The 25,674-nt window shown below is 39.2% G+C and overlaps 1 protein-coding gene across 1 annotated transcript in view; it reads left to right on the top strand.

Moving 5' to 3' along the window:
• Positions 1-5,252: 5,252 nt before the first annotated feature.
• The window catches only part of LOC100724181 (putative zinc finger protein 833), a 33,426-nt gene continuing 13,004 nt past the window's right edge, over positions 5,253-25,674 (top strand). Inside the window, exons 1-2 of the mRNA XM_063254153.1 lie at positions 5,253-5,413; positions 19,371-19,521. The gene's annotated coding sequence lies outside the window, so the exon portion shown is untranslated. The remainder of the gene's footprint in view (positions 5,414-19,370; positions 19,522-25,674) is intronic.

Raw genomic sequence — 25,674 nt, forward strand, 5'->3', positions numbered from 1 at the left:
TATAAGGACAGGACACATTGAGACATGGAGACATTTCTAACTAAATGGATGCACCTGGGGACCATAGTCTTCAAGTGACACAAATCAGGCGCCTATGTTTAAATACCACATTGTTTCCTTGGGGTGAGAAACTGAAAATGTATACAAGGAACCAAAATACATAATAGATACTGGGAAATGGGAAGAAAATGTTCAAATGTGAGAAGGCGAACAAAAAAGGGGTGTGAGGAAAAAAGGAAGGGACAAAAAATTAGAGAATAGAATAAAAGGGAACAGAGCTTTTGTAAGGAAGGAGGGAAGCTAAGTAAAAGGAAGGGATGCAGAATGAAAAAGGAAGATACAGCAAGTACTGGGACACATTTCCTATGATGAATGTTATTCGGTGCATCCAAAAATAGAATAAAATAAACATCATTGTGCAGACTGAATATAGTACTGACTTTCTAATTTAACTCATTCTATTTGTAGTCAGCTGTGACCCTGCAGACAGCATGGTCCCAAGAGGGAGCAATGCAACACTAAGAAGAAATTACAGTTGCATACTAAAAGGAAGTTGGGACTGGGTGAGTCCCAACCTCTGTGATGAAGAGGCAGCAACAATGTCTCAACCCCAATATCTTTGCTCATGCACAATAGAAAGGCAGGAAGTGCAGATGGGACTGAAAGTACAAGGTCTCAGTGTTTTGCCAAGCACACTGAAAACAAAACATTCACAAAGCTATCTGTGCTGTAGACAAGGAAGAACACCAAGGCCAGACATCTGCTGGACTGCCCTTACCATAGTCCCAAGAACTTGTGCCCGTGGTTCATCTCTGGAGCCTCGTGTTCTTGGGGCTGACCTTGCTCTATTCCCGACATGTTCACCAACCTCCAGCTCAGCCTCACCTCAGCAGCTCCCCACATCTCCCCTTTTTCTATTTCTTAGTCAAAAGTGGTAGGTGACCAGCTGAAGATGGAGGAGCTATTGTTCTCCTTTCTTCTCCAGATCTCCAAGGCTCAGTCTTTTTCCTATGGATCTCTTTTCTTTTTCAAATCTTTCCATTCTTGTGGATGAACTTGTTTAGGCTAAAATTCCCAGTCCAAGGACTTTAGATCCCTCTGTTTAGCAACTTAACCCCATGCAGCCCAAGGTGGTCAGTTACCAGTGTAGTGGGAAATTGTCAGAAGGTGTCAGTGATTTGAGTTTCCTTTTATAGCTAGCTTGTTACTGTCATGTTGTTTTATACATCTTGTAGTTATGCTTTTCTCCTGGATGCTCAAGACCAAGTTTAAGTGAGACTTACATCAATTAAAATTAATCTCTTGTTATCTATCAAGGACAGTTAAGTACCCTCAGGATTTACTTTGAAACAGTGTACAGTACCTCTCAGTTTTTCTGTCAGTGTCAGCTCTCTGAATGGCCATGGCTTGACCAAGATGTTTTTGAGAAAGTTTGGAAGACTTTTTTCTCCTGGTGACTCTCCTTTGGCACAATATATACCACTGATCTCTTTCCTCTGTAGCCCAAAAATTTCCTTGGTTAGGATGTTGCATGTAGTTCACCAGAGCTGTAGGATGCTGCTGACTAGGTTCCCTCGCGTCGTGGGTCTTCACTTCATTACCACCACATTTGCTACTGTTCTGGGTGGACAGGCAGGAAGTTTCAATTGAAACAAGTCACAGTGTAATGGTTAGAGTGGTTAGAAATGTTGACCTTTTTAGCCAGGAGCACACTAGGAGACTGGACACAAGCAATGGCATAATGGGCAGAGTTCCATTTCCCCCAAATCCTTCACGCTAGCATTCACTGATTAATTTTTGCATAACTGGAAAAAGCCAGAGTCCATGAATATTTCTACTGATGTCCCTGAGAGGCAGTGAGTATGGAGGCTACGAAGATGCCCATGAAGCTTGTTTAAGCTAGACCAATCATACAGTCAGATTCCTCAAGGTGGTACAATTCATCTCAGGGATGAAAAACTCAGTCAAAGGACAAAGCCCCCAAGGGCCACCATATTACTAACATTACGGAAATCTTGTAGTGGGCAATGGAAAGAATTTGTGTCATCTAATATCATATTGAAACCCATTATACAAATAATCTCATTTCTAAACTATTCAAAAGCATTTTCAACCAATGCTGATTTTCTAGTCTGATTGAATTAAACATGGGGATGCTCTGGTGGGTGAAAGGTATTTGGTCTTCTGTGTGCTCAGCCCATTTCTTCTCTGAGCCCAGTGAGTTCCTCTTTTTTTTTTTTTTTTTTTTTGGCTTCTCTAGAGCCTATTACTTTCTTTGACTTCTCTTATTCCTCTTTTTGGCTTCTCAGGACCCTATTTCTCTCTGTGCATGCACAGCTAGTAATCTTCTCTTACCTACAATCTGCTGCATTCCATGCTCCCTGATTCCATGTTTTGATGCCAAGTGCCATGTCTTACTTAGCTTTTGAAGTTCCTAGGGTAAGGTTAGTGAGTGGGTGGAGAAAAAAGGACATGAGTAAGAATACAGAAAACTGTGGCAAAATGGAGCTCTGTTTCCTGATGGGAAGAAAGGAAAGGAGGAGGAGGAGGAGTGGGAGAAGGAGAGTTCCAATGGCTGCAGCATGTTTATTTATATATGTGAGGGATGGAATACCATGTGAAACTCCTTCTCCTGAGAGTCTCTTACCACGACTTGCCTCAGGTGCCTGGTGTTCTTGAGACTAGAGCAGCTTATTCATGAGACTTTCCTCAGGCACCCTGTGGTCTTGGGGCTGCCCTTGCTCCTGCTGAGGTCATGATCCATCTCCAGCTGCAGCTGCTTCCCAGTTTTAACATTGCCTGGAAAATTCCTTTCTTCATTCAAACTTGTCCTTTTTAACATTTTCTCATAATGCCACCATGATATTATGCATGCAGGGAGACAGAAATAACTATGGACACAGCTCTTCTGTGGCCACAGTTCATCATGGTTCTAATGGAGAACTCCTCTTATACCTAGCATGACAGATTGCAACAGTGTGATAAGGTAATGCAAGTGTTCATCAAAGTTTAGTCATGTTGCAATATTCACTTCAAGCAGTGAAGACATCTGGATGTGATTAGATATAAATAAGCCCTGAAACATATGTATTTATGATTTAGGTAAAATGATGACATGTAGAAACAATTTACCAGTGGAAGAGACAGCATGTATATCTGGAGGGTACATGGAGATGGAAGTGTTAGGATGTTACATCATATGAATCTAGGGAGCATTTTTAGAGTGTTTTCCCAGAAATCACTGCTGTATTTAATTTCACATCATTATACATGTTCTTCAGGGGTTTTTCTGAGTTACTACCTAGAAGTGTAACTGATAGTTAATAAATATATGATCCGTAGTTTGCATAATACTTTGCAACAAAATACCAGCTGTCTGAAGCACACATTGGTATTAAGCATGTGTTCAGGGCCAGATGTCTATATGTAGTGAGTTATATGTGTTTATATACATTGTATGGAGACAAAGTCACTGTGATATGCAAAGAATTGAAGCATTCAAACTAAAATATGTGCACATGAAAGAAATCAGTGTAGAATATTCACACAGAAAAACTTACTTATATGAATTTCTGAAGAAAAAAATTGATGTACTTGAAAGTTTGATAGGGCTGAGGATTTAGCTCAGTAGCATAAGTGCCTGCCTGGCAGGTGCAAGGTTGTGAGTTTGATCCCTGGCACCAAAAAAAAAAAAAAAAAAAAGAATGAAAAGAAAGTTTGATAACAGACAAAAGGAATTGTATTTTTTTAAAAAGGAATTGTATTAAGGTTTTTTTTTTCACTTTTACTCTTGTCACAAGGAAAAATTCCAGACATAAAAAGCAAATGAAGGGGCTGGGGATTTGCTCAGCGGCATAAGCGCCTGCCTTGCAAGCAGGCAGTCGTGAGTTCAATCCCTGGTACCGATAAAACCGAAAAAGACAAAAAAAAAAAAAAAAAAAAAAAAAAAAAGCAAATGAAGATGCCAGGGATACAGCTCAGCAATGCAGCACCACCCTGGCAATCATGTCCTAAATTTCATTTCTGGTACAAAAAAAGAAGAAGAAGAAGACGATGAACAAGAAAATGAAAATTTTTATATTGTCCCATTATTTGTGAGACAATATTTTTTTTGAGATGACAATCTCTTCTACTCCTGAAACATCACAGTAAATAGACATAAAGGACAAAGATACTGACTTTCAGAGACCCAGGATCCAGAGAGTAGGGAAACAGACAGAGAAGAAGGGTCCAGAGTCTAGATTTGGTCCCTTAGATCACACTATCATGCCTTAGCCAGACCCTCAAGAAGTGTGCTTTACTGATATATCATGTATCTGTCAAGCAAAATAAGCTAGTCACACAACTGTATCCTGACCCCATGTATACTACTGTTAAAAGGTAGAGAATTTCAACCTCATGCCCCACGACACAGAATGGGGAGCTTACAGTTAAAAATTCTTTTTGAACCCAGTCTCAGCACCAGGAAGTGACCAGATGGATCAAATGTGGGGCTGTTTCTCCAATCTTGCTGACCTTCATGCTGGGAATTAGGTTTATCTACAGAACTGAAATATTTTTTACAAACATGGATAACTGTGAATGTTGTCTGAGGAAGCTGGAATGCTTGCTGCTCTTTCATTTCTACTCTTGCAGTGTATTGCTATCATGCTACTCTAATTTCTTTACGCGATGTTTGTACTCCTCTCCAGGGCCACATATACATTTTCCTGGATGAAAATGAGTAGATTGAGAGACAGTGTGGGGGGCTAGAGATTTAGCTCAGCGGCATAAGCACCTGCCTTGCAAGCAGGCGGTCGTGAGTTCGATCCCTGGTACCGATAAAAATGAAAAAGACAAAAAAAAAAAAAGAGAGAGAGAGAGAGAGAGAGAGAGACAGTGTGGAAGTCTTGCCAATGAAATTGACTGCCTCATTAATAACAGCAGGGCCTCCCTCTGTTCCATTTTATCGGGGCCCGCCTTCATATTATTGGTCATCAGGGGTGGGATTCTTCCACAGGACATTGACCTTAGAACCTTCTGAGAACATTTATGACCCATTTTCCAAGAGTCCACTGAATCCATTACGCAAACCAGGGCGCTCTGAAAAGCCAGGAGCAAAGCCCTTAAAGGCAAGCATTCCTCACACAAGGTGACAGAGAAATCTAAGGAAAACGACTGGTCCTGAGTTTCCTAGGCTACGAGCTATGAGGCGGGCTGTGCGAAGTACCCAATCAGGTGAGCCTAGGGGGCGGGCACTTCCTGTGTCATGGCGCTGCAGTGAGTTCTGTGAGTTCATTGCTGAGAGACCCCAGTTGTCTAGACCGCCTTTTCTATTTTAGTTTATTTTTGTCTTTCTGAACTGCCTTCTCTAATTTGTCCTGGCGGTAGCGTGCACACGAAGGATCCTGGGAGACCCTCAAGCCACGCAATGGTGACTGTGGGACGGGAGTTCGGGCTGGGATGGGATGTGTGTTCCGGATGGAAGTGTCAGAAAGAGCTGTAACAACCTGCAGCCTCCCTGTGAACTCCGACACGAGGTCTTCCTCGTCTTTGGGGCTGCGTGGTCTTGTGTAACGTGTGCTCAGGCAGGGAGAGTTCTGAGTCTCCAGCATAAGGCAGTGTACTGTGACAGTGCAGTTTGTTTATTTATCAGTTTTTTTTTAAACAGTGGCTCGCTATGTAGTTGAGGCTGGTTCTGAACTCGCTATGTTACCCAAACTAGCCTTGAACTCGCATCAGTCTTTCTGCCTCAGCCTTTCAACTGCTGTGATGACAGGCGTGCACCGCCACACGCGGCCAATACCTTATTGGTCTGTCCTGGACACCGCTGTGTCTCCACCACTCTGCAAAAAGCCGCCGCTTTGGGAAGACAAGGAGTTTCATACTCAGCAATGAAAAAATCATCACTGTAAAGTTTTACATGGGACCTCTGTATGCAATTGTGATTATTGCGTGAACAGAGCTTTTAGTCTAACAACGTTCTAGAACGATGTCTTGAACAAAAAGAAAAAGATGTTAGGAGAGATTTTATTGGAAATAAGTAGGAAGCTCCTTGATTTTCGAAATTTTCTTGAGTGAATGACCCTTTAGCCATGCTATCTAGAGGTACCTATCGATAAGTATAGCATTATAAATACATTTTCAGTTGTTTAGTGGGGGGGGGAACCTGTCACACATGTCTCTCTGGATTTAAAACAACAGCTGTAAACTCGGGCAATATGACACATTTCCTCAGCATGCACTGTGAAAAGAAACAGGTTTTAGGGAAACACTAGTTAATTTGCATTTTTAGTTCCTGGAAACTCAGGAGCTTAGTAAGGCATGGTTGCAACTCCTTTAAGTAGAGAGGATCTGCATTCCTTGTTAGGCAGCAAGTTCATTGTTGGTTCAACTTTCTATTCTCATTTTAACTCTTTGCCAAATGGCTAATTTCCCAGTTGTATTCTCAGGTCCTTCTCTTGCTGGATGCCTTATGTATATGTTAATAAAACAAGTTTTTTACACGTATACTATTTAAATGAGACTTTCTATAGAGTTTAGCATGAAGAGAAAGATGTTAATCTCCTTCCAAGGGAATGGCAAGTGTTTCTGCTAAGAACTTTCAGAAGGGGCTGCCTCTTAAATCCACCACGAGAAATGCTTTGAACTGAGGCGGAATGAGCAAATGTGACTTTGGTATGATAGGAAAGGGAAAGAGGAATCATCTCTGACACAGTTGCTTCATAGACTGAGGGCTGTTTCTAGACACGTTTAAAAATTGAAACACCGAGTGAGATTTTTATATAAAAGAAGTAACTTGGTCGAGTGTAGCCCATGCCTGTAATTCCATCACTTTGGAGGCTGAGATATGAGGATCTTTGAGTTCCAGGCTAGCCTGGGCTACAGAATGGCTTCAAGGCCAGCCTGAGCTGAGTAGTGAAACCTTGTCTCAAAAACACACACACCACACACACACAATTACTAAAGTAGGGGTAAATTGGCATAGTTGTCTGTTGGCACTTGAATTAATGGGATGAAAGAGTTTTTGGAACAGGCAAGAGCAAATTTGTATGAAACCGAAATGGGAGAGTGGAGATTTGGATAGGCAGCAAAAATGAGCATGTTTACCACAGTAAATTTCTCCCAAAGTCAGATTGTTCTCAGTCTGATAATAAATGAAACATTTTCTGCTGGCTTGTTCTATAATTAGGTCAAAGGTTGGAGGCCTTAAAAAAGGAGGAGATTTTAGAAACAGGTAAATGTTTCTTCTGTGGTTACTGGTCAACTCACCTAATCATTTTTGAGGCAAAGTTAGGAGTTAGCAAACTAGTCTTGTCATAGGTTTAAAAATAGGGTAGACATCATCACTGATGCTGAATGGGAAGGGATTTCTCATGGACACAAAAGCTTTCAGTGTGTGTTTGAGCTTTTTCATTGTACAGAGAATGAACTCAGGAATTTTACCCTGAGCTACATTCCCCAAGTTGTTGTTATTGTTTCTTCTTCTCCTTCTCCTCTTCCTCCTCTTCCTTCTTCTTCTTCTCTTTGTGTGTGTGTGTGTGTGTTGGTGTTTTGTTTTGTTTTATTTAACTTTTTGAGTCTAGATCTTATTAAGTTGCCAAGTTTTGCGAGACATTTTAATAATTTACCCCTCCTTTTCTGATGACAGCACAGACATGTATCACCTTGCTAGTTTAAGACTGGTGTTCTGAAATCACCATGATTTAGCTAGATTTCAGTGCTTGGGTAAAGTAAATATCAGGAGACCGGGTAGTGCACACCTTTAATCCCAGCTGCTTGGGAAACTTAGACAAGAGTGTGAACTCACCGAGCTGGATAACTGAGCAAGACCATTTTTCAATATGAAATGTTTTGGGGTGTGCCTCAACTCTAAAGTACCTTGTTCAAAGTGTGGGAAACCCTGAGTGAAGTCTCGAGTAGTGAAGGGCAAATGAAAAATAACAAGTGCCAATCTTTTAATTTTGCTGTGTACTCATTGTTCACACTAGTGGTATAGGGTATAATGCTTCCTCATGGTGGTAGGTAGCAGAAATGAGTCCCTGCTCTATCAGAAATAGAACACTGAGTGTGAACAACCAGTTATTTGTAGTGTACTCTTATTAAATAATACACTTGAGATATTTAGTGTTTTAGTATCAATTTTACTTTCTGTTACATAAAATTCTCCAAATGAACTTCAAGACATAGGGATTGACCAGGTTTAAAAGATCCAAGTCTTAGCCATTGTGTTTGCTTATATTCTATACCTTTTTAGTACATTTTATTTCCAGTTACCTTTGGGTTGATGAGTACCTTTTCCCTTTTTTTTTTTTTTTTTTTTTTTTTTGTCAAAGCAAGTTGCATCTGTACTTTGATTCCTTGAACTCTTCATATCGTCCTCTGTTGAACATGACACTTGTCAGGATGTTTCTTGTTTTGAATGTTTATTAATCGTTTATACTGAGCAACCAAATTAGAACACTAATTGGAAAGGGGGAAGCTTCTCTGTGGTTTTTTTTTTTTCTTTGTTTTGTTCTCTTTTCTTAATAATGCACTGTTCCACTTTGGTCAAAAACACAAGACACCAAGCACATACAAATTTTAAAGGAAAAGATTTCCATTTCCACCGTTAATTTATGCTGATTATGATAGTTCTTCTTACTGTTTTAAACCTTATTATCATCTGCCTTTCAACAGTGGAATTATACCTCTTGCAAGCAGTTTAAGTTCCAAGCCTGTATCTATAGTCTATTGTCCTATACTTAGAAAGAATGCAGTTCTTATATGCAGGACATATTGTGCACTAGATTCATAATGCTTCGTAATGACCTCATGAGCTCCACTTGTGTTTCAATTGTTACTCTTGGTGAATCATCCGATAGAGAAATACAATAAACATTCTCATTTCACACAGCTAAAATGGGACAAAAGACACACATGTGTCCTCAGATACAGAACTGGGTTCCTGTAATGTGCTGTCCACTCTACAGGGATACTGTAGCTCCTTTATTTATCATATGTGCTCATTGGCAGTCTGTGCCCATTGCTTATTGCTGGTCAAGAAGAATGAATTCTGGTGCACTCACCAACAGCAGTATGTGCAAAGAGCCATGTCTTCATGGGCTGGCTTACGAAGTTTGAAGAAATAAAGACTGCAATGAGAAGCCTCCAGAGCTTAGAAGACAACAAATTGCAATATGAAGACCAAATGTTTTAAATATATTCAGATGGAATTGGTGTAATATTACAGTGTCAACTCTTTCAGAGGTAATTTATTCTTTTGGATAATGTGCTCTTCTGAACATGTAGATAATCTTGCAGGTAATCCTTAGAACTCATTTGGTTTTTTTGTTTGTTTGTTTTGGTGGTATTGGGGATCAAACTCACGACTGCGTGCTTGCAAGACAGGCACTTATGCCGCTGAGCTAAATCCCCAGCCCTACTCATTTGGTTCTGTACCTACAAGTGTCATTGGTACTTGATAAAGTTCCTGTCAGTTGACATACACATTGTGAAAAATTTAGCAGATGTGTACAGCAGTGTGGTTAAGAACAACTTCATGGACCAGCCTAGCCCAGCCTGTTTAGCTGCCACACCTGGCCATAGGTCTGCAGAGGAGGAGCTGGGCAGATCTGGGGTGCCCTCACTGGCCTCTCTGCGTGTCTGGAGGACTCTGGATATCTGCGCCCAGACTGCTGGAGTTCCCTCAGGCTTCCAGGTGCAGTGAAGGAGAGAGGTGGGTTTGAGGCTTCCACATCAGCCTCCCCATTCCCGGCTTCATTTGGGGACCTGCTGAGCTCCCCATAGGTGGGCTGGCCCACACTACCAGCCTAGCCCAGCCTGTTTAGCTGCCGCGCCTGGCCATAGGTCTGCAGAGGAGGAGCTGGGCAGATCTGGGGTGCCCTCACTGGCCTCTCTGTGTGTCTGGAGGACTCTGGATATCTGCGCCTAGACTGCTGGAGTTCCCTCAGGCTTCCAGGTGCAGTGAAGGGGAGAGGTGGGTTTGAGGCTTCCACATCAGCCTCCCCATTCCCGGCTTCATTTGGAGACCTGCTGAGCTCCCCATAGGTGGACTGGCCCACACTACCAGCCTAGCCCAGCCTGTTTAGCTGCCGCGCCTGGCCATAGGTCTGCAGAGGAGGAGCTGGGCAGATCTGGGGTGCCCTCACCGGCCTCTCTGCGTGTCTGGAGGACTCTGGATATCTGCACCCAGACTGCTGGAGTTCCCTCAGGCTTCCAGGTGCAGTGAAGGGGAGAGGTGGGTTTGAGGCTTCCACATCAGCCTCCCCATTCCCGGCTTCACTTGGAGACCTGCTGAGCTCCCCATAGGTGGGCTGGCCCACACTACCAGCCTAGCCCAGCCTGTTTAGCTGCTGCGCCTGGCCATAGGCCTGCAGAGGAGGAGCTGGGCAGATCTGGGGTGCCCTCACCAGCCTCTCTGCGTGTCTGGAGGACTCTGGATATCTGCATCCAGACTGCTGGAGTTCCCTCAGGCTTCCAGGTGCAGTGAAGGGGAGAGGTGGGTTTGAGGCTTCCACATCAGCCTCCCCATTCCGGCTTCATTTGGAGACCTGCTGAGCTCCCGATAGGTGGGCTGGCCCACACTACCAGCCTAGCCCAGCCTGTTTAGCTGCCGCGCCTGGCCATTGGTCTGCAGAGGAGGAGCTGGGCAGATTTGGGGTGCCTGCATCGGCCTCTCCATGTGTCTGGAGGACTGTGGATATCTCTGCAACCGGGGAGGGTCCACAGGTTCCTGAAGCACTGCGGCCTGTGGTGAGTACCCTAACCCGGCTGCGATTGAAGAACTGTGGAGCTTCCAAGGGGTAGGTGGGCGCACAGTGTCCCTGAGGCCCAGCTTGTCTGGAACTGCGGAGTTCTGAGCAGGCAGAGGAGGGCCACTGGTTCTGTAGGCCTAATGGCTTGGGGTAGCACAGCGCCAGAGTCTCAGTAGCTCCAAACATAGAAGGGGATTTTCAACAGATCCTGAGGAAGCTTTCAAATAACACTTGAAACACAGAAATATAGGAAAATGACAAAACAAAAGATCAAATTACAACCTCAAACCTCCAGCCCATCTCAAGAAACCCTAGGAGCGATGTATATAGAAGAAAATATATCCCATCCACCTCATATATCGGACACAATAGCCACTGAAATTGACAAGCAACTCCAGCAAGCTTTAAAGAAATTCAAACTCGAAATAATCTCCCAGATAAAAGAAGAAATGATAAAAGAAAAGAAAGAGATTCTAAATATATCTAAAGAAAACACAGATAAAAAATTGGAGGAACTAAACAAAAAGATAGAATCCCTAGACGAGCAATATAAGAAACAAACAGAATACATAATGCAGATGCACAGAGATATACAGGAAATAAAAAACTCAACTGAAAGTTGTAAAAACCGCCTTAATGAAAGTGAAGATAGAATTTCAGACCTTGAAGACAGGATTGCAGCTAGTGAACAGGAAAGGAAAGATCTTTTGAAAATAACAAGGAACCAGGAAACAACAATTCAATAACTGCAAGACGATGCAAAGAAGAATAACATAAGAATGATAGGGATTAATGAAAGAGAGGGAGACAACATGAAGGATGTCAGGAGGATATTTAGAGAAGTAATAGCTGAAAATTTCCCAAGCATGAGATCAGAAACTGACATCAGGATCAGTGAAGCATATAGAACTCCAAACAGTCATAACCAAAATAAAACTACACCCAGACATATAATAATCACCATCCCAGAAATCCAACACAAGAATAGATTATTAAAAGCTGTCAGAGAGAAAAGACAAATCACTTATAAAGGAAAACCTATCAGAATCACAGCAGACTTCTCATCACAAACGATAAAGTCAAGAAGAGCATGGACTGAAGTATTCCAGATCCTAAAGCAAAATGATTTCCAACCAAGACTGATATATCCTGCAAAACTATCATTCAAAATAGATGGTGCAATACGATACTTCCATGACAAAGAAAAGCAGAAGAACTTCATGAACACCAAACCAACCCTGCAAAAAATATTGAAAGACAGTTTAGATACACAAAGGAAAAAACCACTAAGCAAAGCAAACAATTAAACAGAACAGAAAGATAAAGATGCAACAGCAGAGAGATAACATTCCTACAATTAACCAGCATTTAACAGTAATAACCATTAATGTAAATGGTCTCAATGCACCAATCAAAAGAAACAGACTAGCAGAATGGATCAAGAAACAAAATCCAACCATATGCTGTTTACAGGAAACCCATCTAACCCAGAAAGATACTCACAGACTGAAAGTCAAAGGATGGAAAACAATTCTTCATGCAGCAGGAATCCAAAAAAAGGCAGGAGTAGCCATTTTGTTTGCAGACAACGTGAACTTTAAACCAACAATGACCATAAAGGACAAAGAAGGTCACTACATACTCGTAAGGGGAAAACTCCAAGAGGAAGAGATAACTATCTTAAATATATACGCACCAAACTCCAGAGCACCCAGTTATATAAAACAATTATTAACAGAAATGAAAAGTCAAATTATCAGTAACACCATTGTAACAGGAGACCTTAATACACCACTGACACCAAGGGACAGATCAACCAGACAGAAAATGAGCAAAGAAATAACAGAACTGAATCACACCTGTGAACAAATGGGTTTGATAGACATACACAGAATGTTCCACCCAACAACATCAGAATACACATTCTTCTCAGCAGTACATGGATCATTCTCTAAAATAGACCATATATTAGCTCACAGAACATATTTAAGCAAATGCAAAAGAGTTGAAATCATCCCTTGCATATTATCGGATCATAGCGCTCTGAAATTAGAAATTAATGACAAAGGATACTGCAAAAATTCCGCAAACACATGGAAACTAAATAACACACTCTTGAGTAATCAGTGGGTCACAGAAGAAATTAAACAATACCTAAAAGAAAATGAAAATGCAGATACAACTTACCGGAATCTGTGGGATGCAATGAAAGCCGTTCTGAGAGGAAAATTTATTGCACTGAGTTCCCACATCAGGAAAACAGAACGAATACAAATAAATAACTTGATGCTACACCTCAAACAGCTAGAAAAAGAAGAGCAAGTCAAGCCCAAAGCCAAAAGAAGAGAGGAAATTATAAAAATCAGAGCAGAAATCAATGCAATAGAGACTAAGAAAACAATCCAAAGAATCAACGAATCAAAGAGTTGGTTCTTTGAAAGAATAAATAAAATCGATAAGCCCCTAGCCAACCTTATTAAAAAAAGGAAAGAAAAAGCTCAAATTCATGCAATAAGAAATGAAAAAGGAGAAATCACTACAGACCCAATAGAAATACAGAGGATCATCAACACCTATTTCGAAAACCTCTACTCTCAAAAGTTTGATAACACAGAAGAAATAGACAGATTCTTAGAAGCATATGAAGTACCAAAGCTAGATCAAGAGGATATAAAACTGTTGAATAACCCAATCTCTGCTAATGAAATTGAGAATGTAATTGGGTCCTTGCCCACCAAGAAGAGCCCAGGCCCAGATGGATTCAATGCAGAATTCTACAAGAAATATAAAGAAGACCTAATGCCGACACTCCTCAAACTAGTCAATGAAATTGAAAGGGAAGCAATCCTTCCTAAGTCATTCCTGGAAGCAAATATTACTCTAGTACCAAAACCTGAGAAAGACCCAACTATAAAAGAGAACTATAGACCGATCTCCCTAATGAACACAGATGCAAAAATCCTCAATAAAATATTGGCAAATAGGATCCAGCAAATCATCAAGAAGATTATACACCATGACCAAGTGGGATTCATCCCAGGAATGCAAGGATGGTTCAACATACGCAAATCAATAAATGTAATCCACCATATCAATAAAGCCAAAAATAAGAATCACATGATCATCTCTATAGATGCAGAAAAAGCCTTCGATAAGGTCCAACACTTATTCATGATAAGAACTTTACAGAAAATTGGAATAAATGGTCTTTACCTCAATATAATAAAGGCCATTTATGACAAACCAACAGCCAGCATCATACTAAATGGCCAAAAATTGAAAGCCTTTACTTTAAAATTGGGTACAAGACAAGGATGTCCTTTATCACCACTCCTATTTAATATAGTACTGGAAGTACTAGCCAGAGCAATTAGGCAAGAAAGAGAAATAAAAGGGGTAAAGATAGGAAAAGAAGAAGTTAAATTATCATTGTTTGCAGATGACATGATACTCTACATAGAAGACCCCCTAAACTCCATTGAAATATTCTTAGATACAATAAATAAATTCAGTAATGTGGCTGGATACAAAATCAATACTCAGAAATCAATAGCATTCCTATACACGAACAACAAAATTACAGAGAGGGAAATAAGAGAAACTGGACTATTCACATTAGCAAGCAAAAAAATGAAATATTTAGGAATTACTCTTACGAAAGAAGTGAAAGACTTATACAGTGAAAATTATAATACACTGAAAAAGGAAATTGAAGATGATCTCAGAAAATGGAAAGACATCCCTTGCTCATGGATAGGAAGAACAAACATTGTGAAGATGGCCATTCTCCCAAAACTCTTATACAGATTCAATGCAATCCCAATAGAAATACCATCAACATACCTTATAGATCTAGAGAAATCACTCCTAAATTTCATCTGGAACCAGAAGAGACCTAGAATCGCAAAGGCAATTCTAAGCAGCAAAGACAAAGCAGGAGGCATCACAATCCCTGACTTGAAATTATACTACAAAGCAACAGTAGTAAAATCAACATGGTATTGGAATCAAAACAGAGCTGAAGATCAATGGAATAGATTAGAAGATACAACCACAACTACAAACACACTCAACCACCTTATCTTTGATAAAGGAGCCAAGCAGGTTCACTGGAAGAACGACAGTCTCTTTAATAAATGGTGCTGGAAAAACTGGCTCTCCATTTGCCGAAAACTAAAGCTAGACCCATGTCTATCACCATGTAGTAAATTAAAATCTAAATGGGTCAAAGATCTGAATATTAAAACAGAAACACTAAATCTATTGGAAGACAAGTTAGGTAGAAACCTTGGAGACATAGGAGTAGGTAGAAAATTCATGAACAGGACTCAAACCGCACGGGAAATACTTCCCAGAATCAATAACTGGGACCACTTCTTATTAAAAAGTTTTTCCATGTCAAAAGAAATCTCCAGCATAGTGAAAAGAAAACCCACAAACTGGGAAAAGATTTTAGTGAACTCTCTCTCAGACAAGGGACTCTTGTCTAAAACATATAAAGAATTTTAAAAAACTCAGACCTCCAAAATTCAAAGATCCAATCCAAAAATGGGCATCTGAGATGAATACGCAATTCTCAGATGAAGAAATGCAAATGGCAAATAAATACATGAAAAAATGCTCATCATCATTGGTCATTAGAGAAATGCAAATTAAAACCACACTGAGATACCATCTCACTCCTGAAAGAATGGCCAGGATCAAGAAAACCGACAACAAATGCTGGAGAGGCTGTGGGGAAAAAGGAACTCTCCTGCACTGCTGGTGGGATTGTAGACTGGTACAGCCTTTGTGGAGATCTGTCTGGAGATTTCTCAAAAAGTTGGGACTGGAAATCCCATTTATTCCAGCTATTCCACTTCTAGGCATATTCCCAGAAGAACTGAAAGCATCATACCACAGTGATATATGTGCATCTATGTTTATAGCAGCACAATTTGTAATCGCCAGATCTTGGAAACAACCCAAGTGCCCATCAACTGAGGAATGGATAAAAAAGTTGTGGTATTTCTATACAATGGAGTATTATTCAGCTATAAAGAAGGATCACATTGAGATATTTATCAATAAATGGGCGCAGCTTGAGACCATACTCATAAGTGAAATAAATCAATCTCGCATGTGTGAATACCAAATAGTTTCCCTAATGTAAATAATGATTCAAATATATAAAAATATGTGGTAATCATGATTCCCCATTAGGTGGCCTTGAAGCCTTATAAAGTTTTCACTCATTAATTAGAGAGGCTTTATTCTGGGCTTCTTGATATGAAAATATTTGAAGCTAGAGTATATGAAGTTTTATCCAAATATTTCAAGGAAAAAGACACTATGGTAACTACTATTAAGTCAGGTTATAAGGTGGTGAAGTACTAGGTTGTTGAAACAGTCATGCTGTGACCTCTATTGTTATATTGTTATGTCCTGTTTTATCTCAATCTCCCCCTTATTGTTTCAAAAAGAAATTATTTAGTCATTTCTTATGTTTGTCTTAATTAAAGAAAAAATTCAAAAAATTAGGATATATAAATAGTAACTCTTTTTGATTTCCTATTAACTTGTTTTGAAGTCCTGTAGTACTCCCACGATCTTGTTTTGACTGATTAGACTCTGTTCCATTCTATATGATAGTATCAAGTTTGAAGACATAGGCAACTACTTTGAAGACAATAAGATTCACTAAGATAACCATTCTGGTTTGACTATTGTCTTCTTTGGAAGTCCTGTAATGTTTACAATGCCTAAGTTTTATTGGTCTTGTTCTCTACTGTTTTGTCCAACTTTATAATATCTAACAAGATAGACAATTCTTTTTAAGGAAACAAGGGACAACGTTGATAACCATTGTTGATAAACTTGTACTCTGTTCTACACCATGTGCTATGTCTATCCTTGGTATTGACTGACAGCTTTGTTTTGCCATATTTGACTGTATTCTTCCCCCCCCCCCAAAGAAAGTAATAAGCACTAAGGAGTAATAAAATCCAAGATGTGTAAATTTTGTTGTAAAAAAGAGAGGGAAAAAAAAACGAAAGAAAAAGAGCTCTAACGGATATAACAGCAAGTGTGTTTGGGGGTGTTAAATAGCTGACTTTATCAATGTTTTTGGAACATTGAACACAGCTGTTTGCAGTCTCCCTGTTTGAATGTCCACCTTGTGTCCTTTGATACTGTGATTTGAGGAACTATTTTCAAGAAGATAGTGTGTAATCTACTAGCAGGTAATTTCTTACTGTTATGTTTTTTTGTTTTGTTTTGTTTTGTAGTTCTGTATTGCGTGTACCCTTACGCCGCTTTGGTTTGTTTTGTGTTTTTCTCTTTTTCCTCTTAAATTAAAAAAAAAAAAAAAAAAAAAGAACAACTTCATGACCAGATGTCTCATTGTATACAGTTTGTCCAAGCTGCTCTGAAGGACACAGATTTTGGGGGAGACCCAGAAATTTGTAGAGTGGTGGTGTGCTCAGCCTGAACTCTGGTGAGTTGCCAGATTTGGGACTAACGTGGAATTAAGCATAGACAGTACGAATTGTCACACACACACAAGGAGAGATGAATAGCACTGATTTTACTCCTAACATTTCCAGCAAATGTGTACTGTAGTTTCTTTCTGTGCCTACAATAAGTTCTTGAGCTTTGGAGACAGGAACAACAGCTCTAATAGTATCACTGAATTCTGACATCTCAAGTTACAGTCTGAGATCACAGGTGTGCTTATGCAGCTCCACTAGAATTCATTTAGATATTAGACTTGTCAGATATGTGTTCCTGTATCACTACTTACCCAGCATGGCCAAAGAGACATTCTTACAATCTACCCCCTTGTTTTTTTTTATTCTAATTGCTTTTATTCTAATTCTAATTTTTTTTATTCTAATTGTGAATGAATCATAGGACTCAATTTTTTTGCATATTTGAATGTACAGTTGAAGAAAAGTGTAGATCTCAGTTTTTCTGTCTGGAAATCTCAAAATATTTGTGTCTATCAGGATTAAGCAACTTGAAAGTTTTGGGTAAAACATTGTTTAAGGATTTTTGATAAAGTCTCTGTTTATTACAAATTTAATGAACTCTTTGTGTTTAAGAGTTGTCATTGTCAATTCTCTTTTTCCCCTTACACAGGTCAAGTGGGAAGATCTGAATAGCTACACAATAAAGTGGTTTTAACATTTCACCTTTTAAACATTTCTTTGTCTTTGTGCATGTCAGTTATACTGTCCTCTGAGCATATTATTAGGATATAAAACAGGATTTTCTCTAGAGAGATCTCAAGCATCTTAGAAGTTTATAGGTCACAGTCTCTAGGCTGTAATCTAGTAATTCAATATTCTTTGTATGTTTTCTTACCTTCTGTCACTTGACAGATCATAAAGAAAAGTCACAATAAAGTCACAAGTATTGACCTAAATCATCACCACATGCCGTGTTACCCAGGTTCATATGAGTAACTTAAATTGAAAGATGCAATCACAACTCAGGAGCATGTGACCTTAGGGCATGCGCAGCATAAACTACTCTTGAGTATAACAAAGCTGCAGAGTGTAGGAAAGCAAGGTGTCTCACAGAGTGACTCTCTTATGTGTTTTTTCTTTTTGAGAATATGATTACAACTTTGAGCCATAGGAATTTTGCTGGAAAATACTTTTCATCTAACAGGGTTTAATGGAATCAGGAAATAAATATTACCTATGAAGAATATGAAGGAAATATTTTGATTGAAAAAGCCTTATTCTGTGTCTGTGAACATGAATTGTGCTGCGGCCCATTGGTAAATGAGAACAACTTAGCCCATTTGTAAAGCTTGGTGTTTTTTTGTGGGTGACTGGCTTGTAGGCACAAACTCAGGAGGGATGGCCCACCCTGTATGTCACTAATAACCAATAAACTTGTACCCTCGGTGGAATAAAAGGATTATCCCCATTTTTCTGTGGGTGATCCTGGTGTTTGCCATTGCTTTTGGGTGTTGGTATCAAGTTATTTCAGGCTTCCAGCATCAATTGTTCATCCTTTCAATGAAGATTCATCAGCAAGTAAAGACCCTGAGAGGAAGGAACCAAGCTCCAGAAGATGTAATATCATACTTTCTGGTATTTGCAATTACATTTGCCTCACTTGGACACACTCAGACATGAGCTTTCTGAATATCCTAGGCATCTCTCAACTAACAAATGTGACAGCCTAAGTCTGACTGACTCTTGACTCAAGGTAGGAACATTACTTTGGGGAAATTAATATGCCAAAATGGAAAACCATTCACACAGGGGTAGAAGGAGGATATCATGGAAAAAGTATTCCCTGCCTCATTACAGAGAAGTGATGCAGAGTCAGGCTGCATTGCAGCTGTCATTCTGGCGTTCCTGCTATTAGTTGTTAGAATTCTGAATTCCTAATGACTTTGGTTGAAGTAGTTGCCTGTCTGAGGCACTGGAAAATTTTAATTTCATCTTGATTACTTTACACAATTTTGGAGACTACAGTCATTTGTTCTTTTTTCAATACCAAATTGTCAACTGGCATGCTTTTATTCTCTTAAGGGTAAATGCTATGATTGAGATAAGAAAGTCTCTGCCATGAAGCCAAATGTCTCGTTCAGTTTGCTGCCCTCTAACAGCCTTCGTGCTTTCCTTCTATTCCTAGAAGTTCTACCATTGAATGGACCTAGAATCTTCATCAGGTTAGGTTGTTGTCCCTATGTGTACTTCAGTCTGAACATGCAGTGACAGATGTGGATCCCATCATCACTGACAACAAACAGAGCCCATAGAGTACAGAAAAGAAACAAAAACAGGTAAGCAAATCTTGCTTCTAATCAGTGATCCGGTGGATTACGTAGGTCCGTATCATGGGAAGTATCCTGAGCGTAAAAGAGCTTTGTTTTCAGTCTGTCATCAGGGCTATACTCAGGCAGATAGTGTTTTAATCTTTGTTGTTGTGGGCAAAATGTGGGCAGCCTTGCAGCAGTGAAGAGGAGTTTGGGTTGAATAAAGGGTCAGCTCAGACCTGCTGACAAAGACTAGAATCCTCTTTTACAGAGAGCTAAGTCAAGAGCTCACGAAGCGGGCTGGAGATTTAGCTCAGCGGCATAAGCGCCTGCCTTGCAAGCAGACAGTCGTGAGTTCAATCCCTGGTACCGATAAAAAGGAAAAAGACAAAAAAAAAAAGAGCTCACGAAGTGTTACTGAGCAACTCCCAAACTGAAGCATGCTGGCTCACTCTGTGGCTCCTACTGATCGGTTGCACAGAAGGAAATAGCGGACCTTAGTCCCCAAGCAGGTGATTGTGCAGGACCAAATGGTCAGAGACAATAGTATGGGTCTATTGGATCCATATGCTCTTGTGGAAAATGAGCAGACCAGCTTTGGCAAGATTTGGGCCACACTGCATCTACACTCTCTGGTACATGTTAGGTCTTTTCTGACCCTCAGGATGGGGCTGAGGCTTCTCCCAGGGACTCAGCACCCTGTCTTGTATGAGAGAAGTGATTTTACTGAGGCTAGAGCCCTGAGTTTCCCAGGTCACTGCCTGAAGTGCCTCCTCTCACCATGCTTGCAGTAGGCAGAAGGGTTGAGGGGAGACACCCAACTTGGGTGAAGTTTCTGTGTGGGTGAGATTGGGCTGTGTTCTGTGTCAGTTTTTCTCCCAGCATCACATTGAATATTATAGTTTTATTATTACATCCCTAAATGTCTCCTAAGTGTGAAAACTGAATGGTTTGTGTGGGCTCTGTCTTAGTGGATGCAGTGACAGTTGAGTTCAGTATCAGAATGTGCTCCTAGCAGGTGGAGGCTTTTGAGATGGCTTAACAGGGTCATGGCCTAGAAATGTGTATTCCTGTCTGTCCTAGTTCCACATCTTGTTTCTGGCTGCCATGGTTTGAGTTGCTTTTCCTCCATTCCCACCTTGTCATGCCACTCTAAACCTGGAACAAGGAGAACAGGAACTGAAAGATTGAGGCAACCTAAACCCTACTTCTTTCCATTGAGTTTGATGGGTTTGTTGTCCAAGGTACAGGAAAATGGCTAAGACATCTGCTTATCATAAATTCCTTAAAATTTGAAGTGTGAGATCTTAGACACCAGTTGTATTGTCTACTCTGAGCTTCATTTTACTGATGGTATTTTCCAAAATTACCTGCTACTTCCACACAATAAAGTCATTACAGTGTATGTATAAATTATATAAAATTTATAAACCACCATTTAATATTGCCTGTAATCAAAATCATTGTTGGCGTCCTGCCAACCATACTAAAACTCCTTTATTATATCCAGAGCATTGCAATAAATGAATAAACTAACAAGTACATAAGCTCTTATAATGCCGATAATTAGATAATATGTTTCTAGTAGAAATGAGGGAGGTCAAAGTAATGTCATAAAGGCCAATATTCATGAAATGTACCTTTTAAACCACATTTTTAAGTTTCTTAATGTAGTGTATTTATATGTACATATAATTCATGTTTTAGAGCAGAGGTAAAAGCACTGCTCACCTAATTACTATAGTTTATTGACTGCTTGAAGACAGTGTTCAAAAAAGTGCATACTGAATGAGGTTTGGGCTTTGATGACAAAGATTTTTGCATTTGGTGCCAAGTACAAAGTGCAGGCATGTATGCGTATCAGTGGAAGGCATGAACAGGTTTCCTGTGAAGAAAGGAAGGAACAGAGAGGAGTTCGTGTAGTGTGGGAATGGAGGAGATGAAGGAAGGAAGGAAAATCTGCTCTGGAACCAGAGTTTTTCCCTGAGTATGTGTTCCCAGGTACTGAACCTGGGGACTTTTGACTATGAATGACATCCAGCGTTCTATATGTTAGGTTTTATTATTTTGAATTTTCAAAGTGGGTATTGCTGTGGCGGTCAGGCTGAGCTTAACACTGTGTCCTCTACCCTCAAAGGTGTGGGTCACCAGGCACTATAAAGCAGGATCACAGTGCTTGGTTATGTTAAACAGCATCAGTTACTCATTTTAATGTCAGAAATGTTGAAGATGTTGTTCGTTGACAATGTGTTGGGGTCATTCTGAAAGACTTCCTTGGAATCATGGTGATGCCCTAGACAAGTATCTATGAATTTGGGATTAGTCCTCTGTGTGGTATAATTTTTAAGTGAAATTCTGCCTGGAGTCCAAAGGACAGAATCTATGACTACCATAGTTTTCTGCACCAAGGGCTCTGTTTTTATCAAGAGCTACTTTGAAACACTATTTTTTTTTCTGTTAATAATGTGACTCAGTGTGCCCCTTATCCGAACTTCAGAATGATGGCTTATAATGGGAAATATCACCTGACTTGGACACCAGTCTTCACTTGAAACAGTTTACTGGGTCTGTGCTTTGCATTTGTCAGTGTTTTGACTATTTTGATTTTGGGCACACAATGTTTTGTTGTAGATATTGTTTGTGTTCAATGGACAGTACACACATAAATTCAAAAAACCATTGGTCAAACTTGAACTTACTGAGTGTGTTTGGCTCTGCTCAGTACTGAGACCTTAGACAACAGAGCAGTTTTATACTTTAAAGATGGCTAACCTCAAATGAAGAAGCTTCAGTTTGGGAGGGTTTTGGTCCTTAAAATTTTAATCAAGCAAAATCTTGTTTTCAACATTTGGAATTAGAATTGAATATTGAATTAATGTATTCCCAGTATTATGATGAAAAGTCTTTTCAAGTTGGGGACATAGGTTAGCAGCACAGTACCTCCCTGCCAAGTGTAAGGTTCTGAGTTCCATTCCCTGTAACAAAATATATACCCACACAGAAAGAAAGAAAGAAAGAAAGAAAGAAAGAAAGAAAGAAAGAAAGAAAGAAAGAAAGAAGACTATTTGAGGTTTGTGTTGACAGCCTAGTGGACATAGTATTGTTGAGAAGTTAATATTTCAGATACTTCACTGACCTACTTCATGACCTCTGGGCTAGTGTTCAAATCAGTTTCTGTTATTTGTTATCTATCGGGTGTTTAAAAAGTATTAGTGGTGATTTTTTGTAAAACTAATAATGAATTACTAATTTCCCTAGGATATGTAAACTACTGATGTCCCCATGATAAATTCAACATTTGTGCAGATGTTCATATATAAAGGCAAACAAACATAAGCAAATCAATATGAACATCATTATTGATAATTTGCCATTTAGTTTTTTGTTTTGTTTTGTTTTGTTTTGTTTGGTACTTAGGTTCGAACTTACAACTTCGCATTTGTCCAGCAGGCACTTATGCTGCTGAGCTAAATTACCAGCTATTTAAATATTTTATATCACATTTATTCTCAAATTTTGGTAATATTTAATGATGACAATAATAACTTAAATACCTTGGTTCACAGGTCAGTGGATAAGAGTATATACATGATAAACTCCCAATAGGACTCAGTCATTTTTTTTTTTGTCTTATTTTGCCCTCTCATTCTTTGGCAATGTTTTCTCAGTTTACCATGTGTACTTTTCCATGGATAGTGGTGTTCCCCGTGCAGTTTTCACAAAGTGTTATAGAAATGGCACAGGGATCTATTGTGGGAATTCTTCATCTCTTCACAATTGCTGATGTCTGAATGAAGGGAAAAGTACTTTATCAATTCTGTTAGTCATGAAGTTTAGGATTTTGCAAGTTTACTTAATAATTAATCATGAGTCTAGAAGTATAATAGCACAATGCATTCTCAGGACATTAGAAAGAAGTTACTGATCTGTTGATTTTAGCAAACTCTAAAGGAAAGGAGATGAGTGTGGAGAGAGTATTGGATTCTCCCTCTTTGCATAAATCTGTGTTCTTCCACACCTCAGTTTTCCTTGATTTTTCTCAGGACTTGGTGTTCTTCTATATTCACTGTTTATTTTTCGTTAGATGTGTTTTCTATGTTTTAGAGATTTGTGTACATTGGTCTTTACTTACTGTCTATACAAAATCTAATTATTTTAGTCCTGTTTAATTTATTTCCCAAGCTTTCATAAACTTCAGTTTTTCCTTCAAATTGTGCTAGCTACCTGTTTCCTCAGAGAAAACTCCTTTTTAGTTATTTCACTATATAATGCTAAGGTTTCAAGTTTATCTTTCCCTTTTCAATATACAGTTTTTGTAGATAAATATACCATCTATATATCCAAATGCATACGTATTTGTCTCTGAACATAAAACATTTTGCAATTTCTTTCAGATATTTTTAACACAAGCTGCAGCATGAGTCACTGTTGTATGTACAAGTAGAACCAAAGAAGGCTGCCTTTCTTTCCTGAGATCAATTTGTCATTCTCCGTATGATTCACAAACTGGGACAAAAGTGTAACATGAATGTGTTTTATGTACAGTGCAGTTTGCAGGTATCACCTTGCTCACAAGGTGGTGAAAGCTGTCAGTCTTGTGTTGCACTACACAGTTGTCATTTTTTTAACCAAGTGAAGGAATGACTTGTAAGGGGCACAGTATTTTCTTTCAGGTTACCTTTAGTGGGGTTTGTCTCTCTTGGGGTCTCACTTTGAAATCTTGACTGGCCTTGAAGTTACCTCCAAGCTGGGGCAGGACTTTGAACTCCTGGCAGTCATCAGACTCATGGAAATCCTTGCACAGTAGGCACCCAAGTGCTGGCAGTGCAGGCAGCAGTTTTTCCTTTTGTAAATAGTGCCTATTCACTTTGTGAGATCCTCATTTTTAATGTGTTTCATATATATTCTACATATCCTTCCCCTCATTAACTCACTTAGACAGAAGTATGGTTTCTTTTATGTGATTTGCAGAGTGATCGTTTGGCATCTCTAAGCTCTAAGTTAATAAGCCACTCAACCCCTATATTACTATCCATAGACTGCTCCAATCCTGGTGTTCCATTGGTATTTTAATATTATTCATAAACCTCTTTATTCACTTTTTTTACTGCTACATAGTGATAATATTCATCTTGGAAATATGTGCCTGTACATGGTATATCTTTTTTTTTTTTTATTTAAGAGGAAAAAGAGAAAAACACAAAACAAACCAAAGCGGTGTAAGGGTACACGTAATACAGAACTACAAAAAAAAAACAAAACAAAACAAAAAAAAACAAAACAAACAAAAAAAAATAACAGTAAGAAATCACCTGTTAGTAGATTACATATTATCATCTTGAAAATAGTTCCTCAAATCACAGTATCAAAGAATACAAGGTGGACATTCAAACAGGGAGACTGCAAACAGCTGTGTTCAATGATCCAAAAACATTGATATAGTCAGCTATTTAACACCCCTAAACACACTTGCTGTTATATCCGTTAGAGCTCTTTTTCTTTTTTTTTTCCCTCTCTTTTTTACAACAAAATTTACACATTTTGGATTTTATTACTCCTTAGTGCTTATTACTTTTGGGGGGGGGAGAATACAGTCAAATATGGCAAAACAAAGCTGTCAGTCAATACCAAGGATAGACATAGCACATGGTATAGAACAGAGTACAAGTTTATCAACAATGGTTATCAACGTTGTCCCTTGTTTCCTTAAAAAGAATTGTCTATCTTGTTAGATATTATAAAGTTGGACAAAACAGTAGAGAACAAGACCAATAAAACTTAGGCATTGTAAACATTACAGGACTTCCAAAGAAGACAATAGTCAAACCAGAATGGTTATCTTAGTGAATCTTATTGTCTTCAAAGTAGTTGCCTATGTCTTCAAACTTGATACTATCATATAGAATGGAACAGAGTCTAATCAGTCAAAACAAGATCGTGGGAGTACTACAGGACTTCAAAACAAGTTAATAGGAAATCAAAAAGAGTTACTATTTATATATCCTAATTTTTTGAATTTTTTCTTTAATTAAGACAAACATAAGAAATGACTAAATAATTTTTTTAAAACAATAAGGGGGAGATTGGGATAAAACAGGACATAACAATATAACAATAGAGGTCACAGCATGACTGTTTCAACAACCTACTACTTCATCACCATATAACCTGACTTAATAG

The sequence above is a fragment of the Cavia porcellus genome, unplaced genomic scaffold (assembly GCF_034190915.1).
Source record: "Cavia porcellus strain 051 isolate PalLab524CR breed Dunkin Hartley unplaced genomic scaffold, mCavPor4.1 scaffold_8, whole genome shotgun sequence".
In the NCBI taxonomy this organism is placed as follows: domain Eukaryota; kingdom Metazoa; phylum Chordata; class Mammalia; order Rodentia; family Caviidae; genus Cavia; species Cavia porcellus.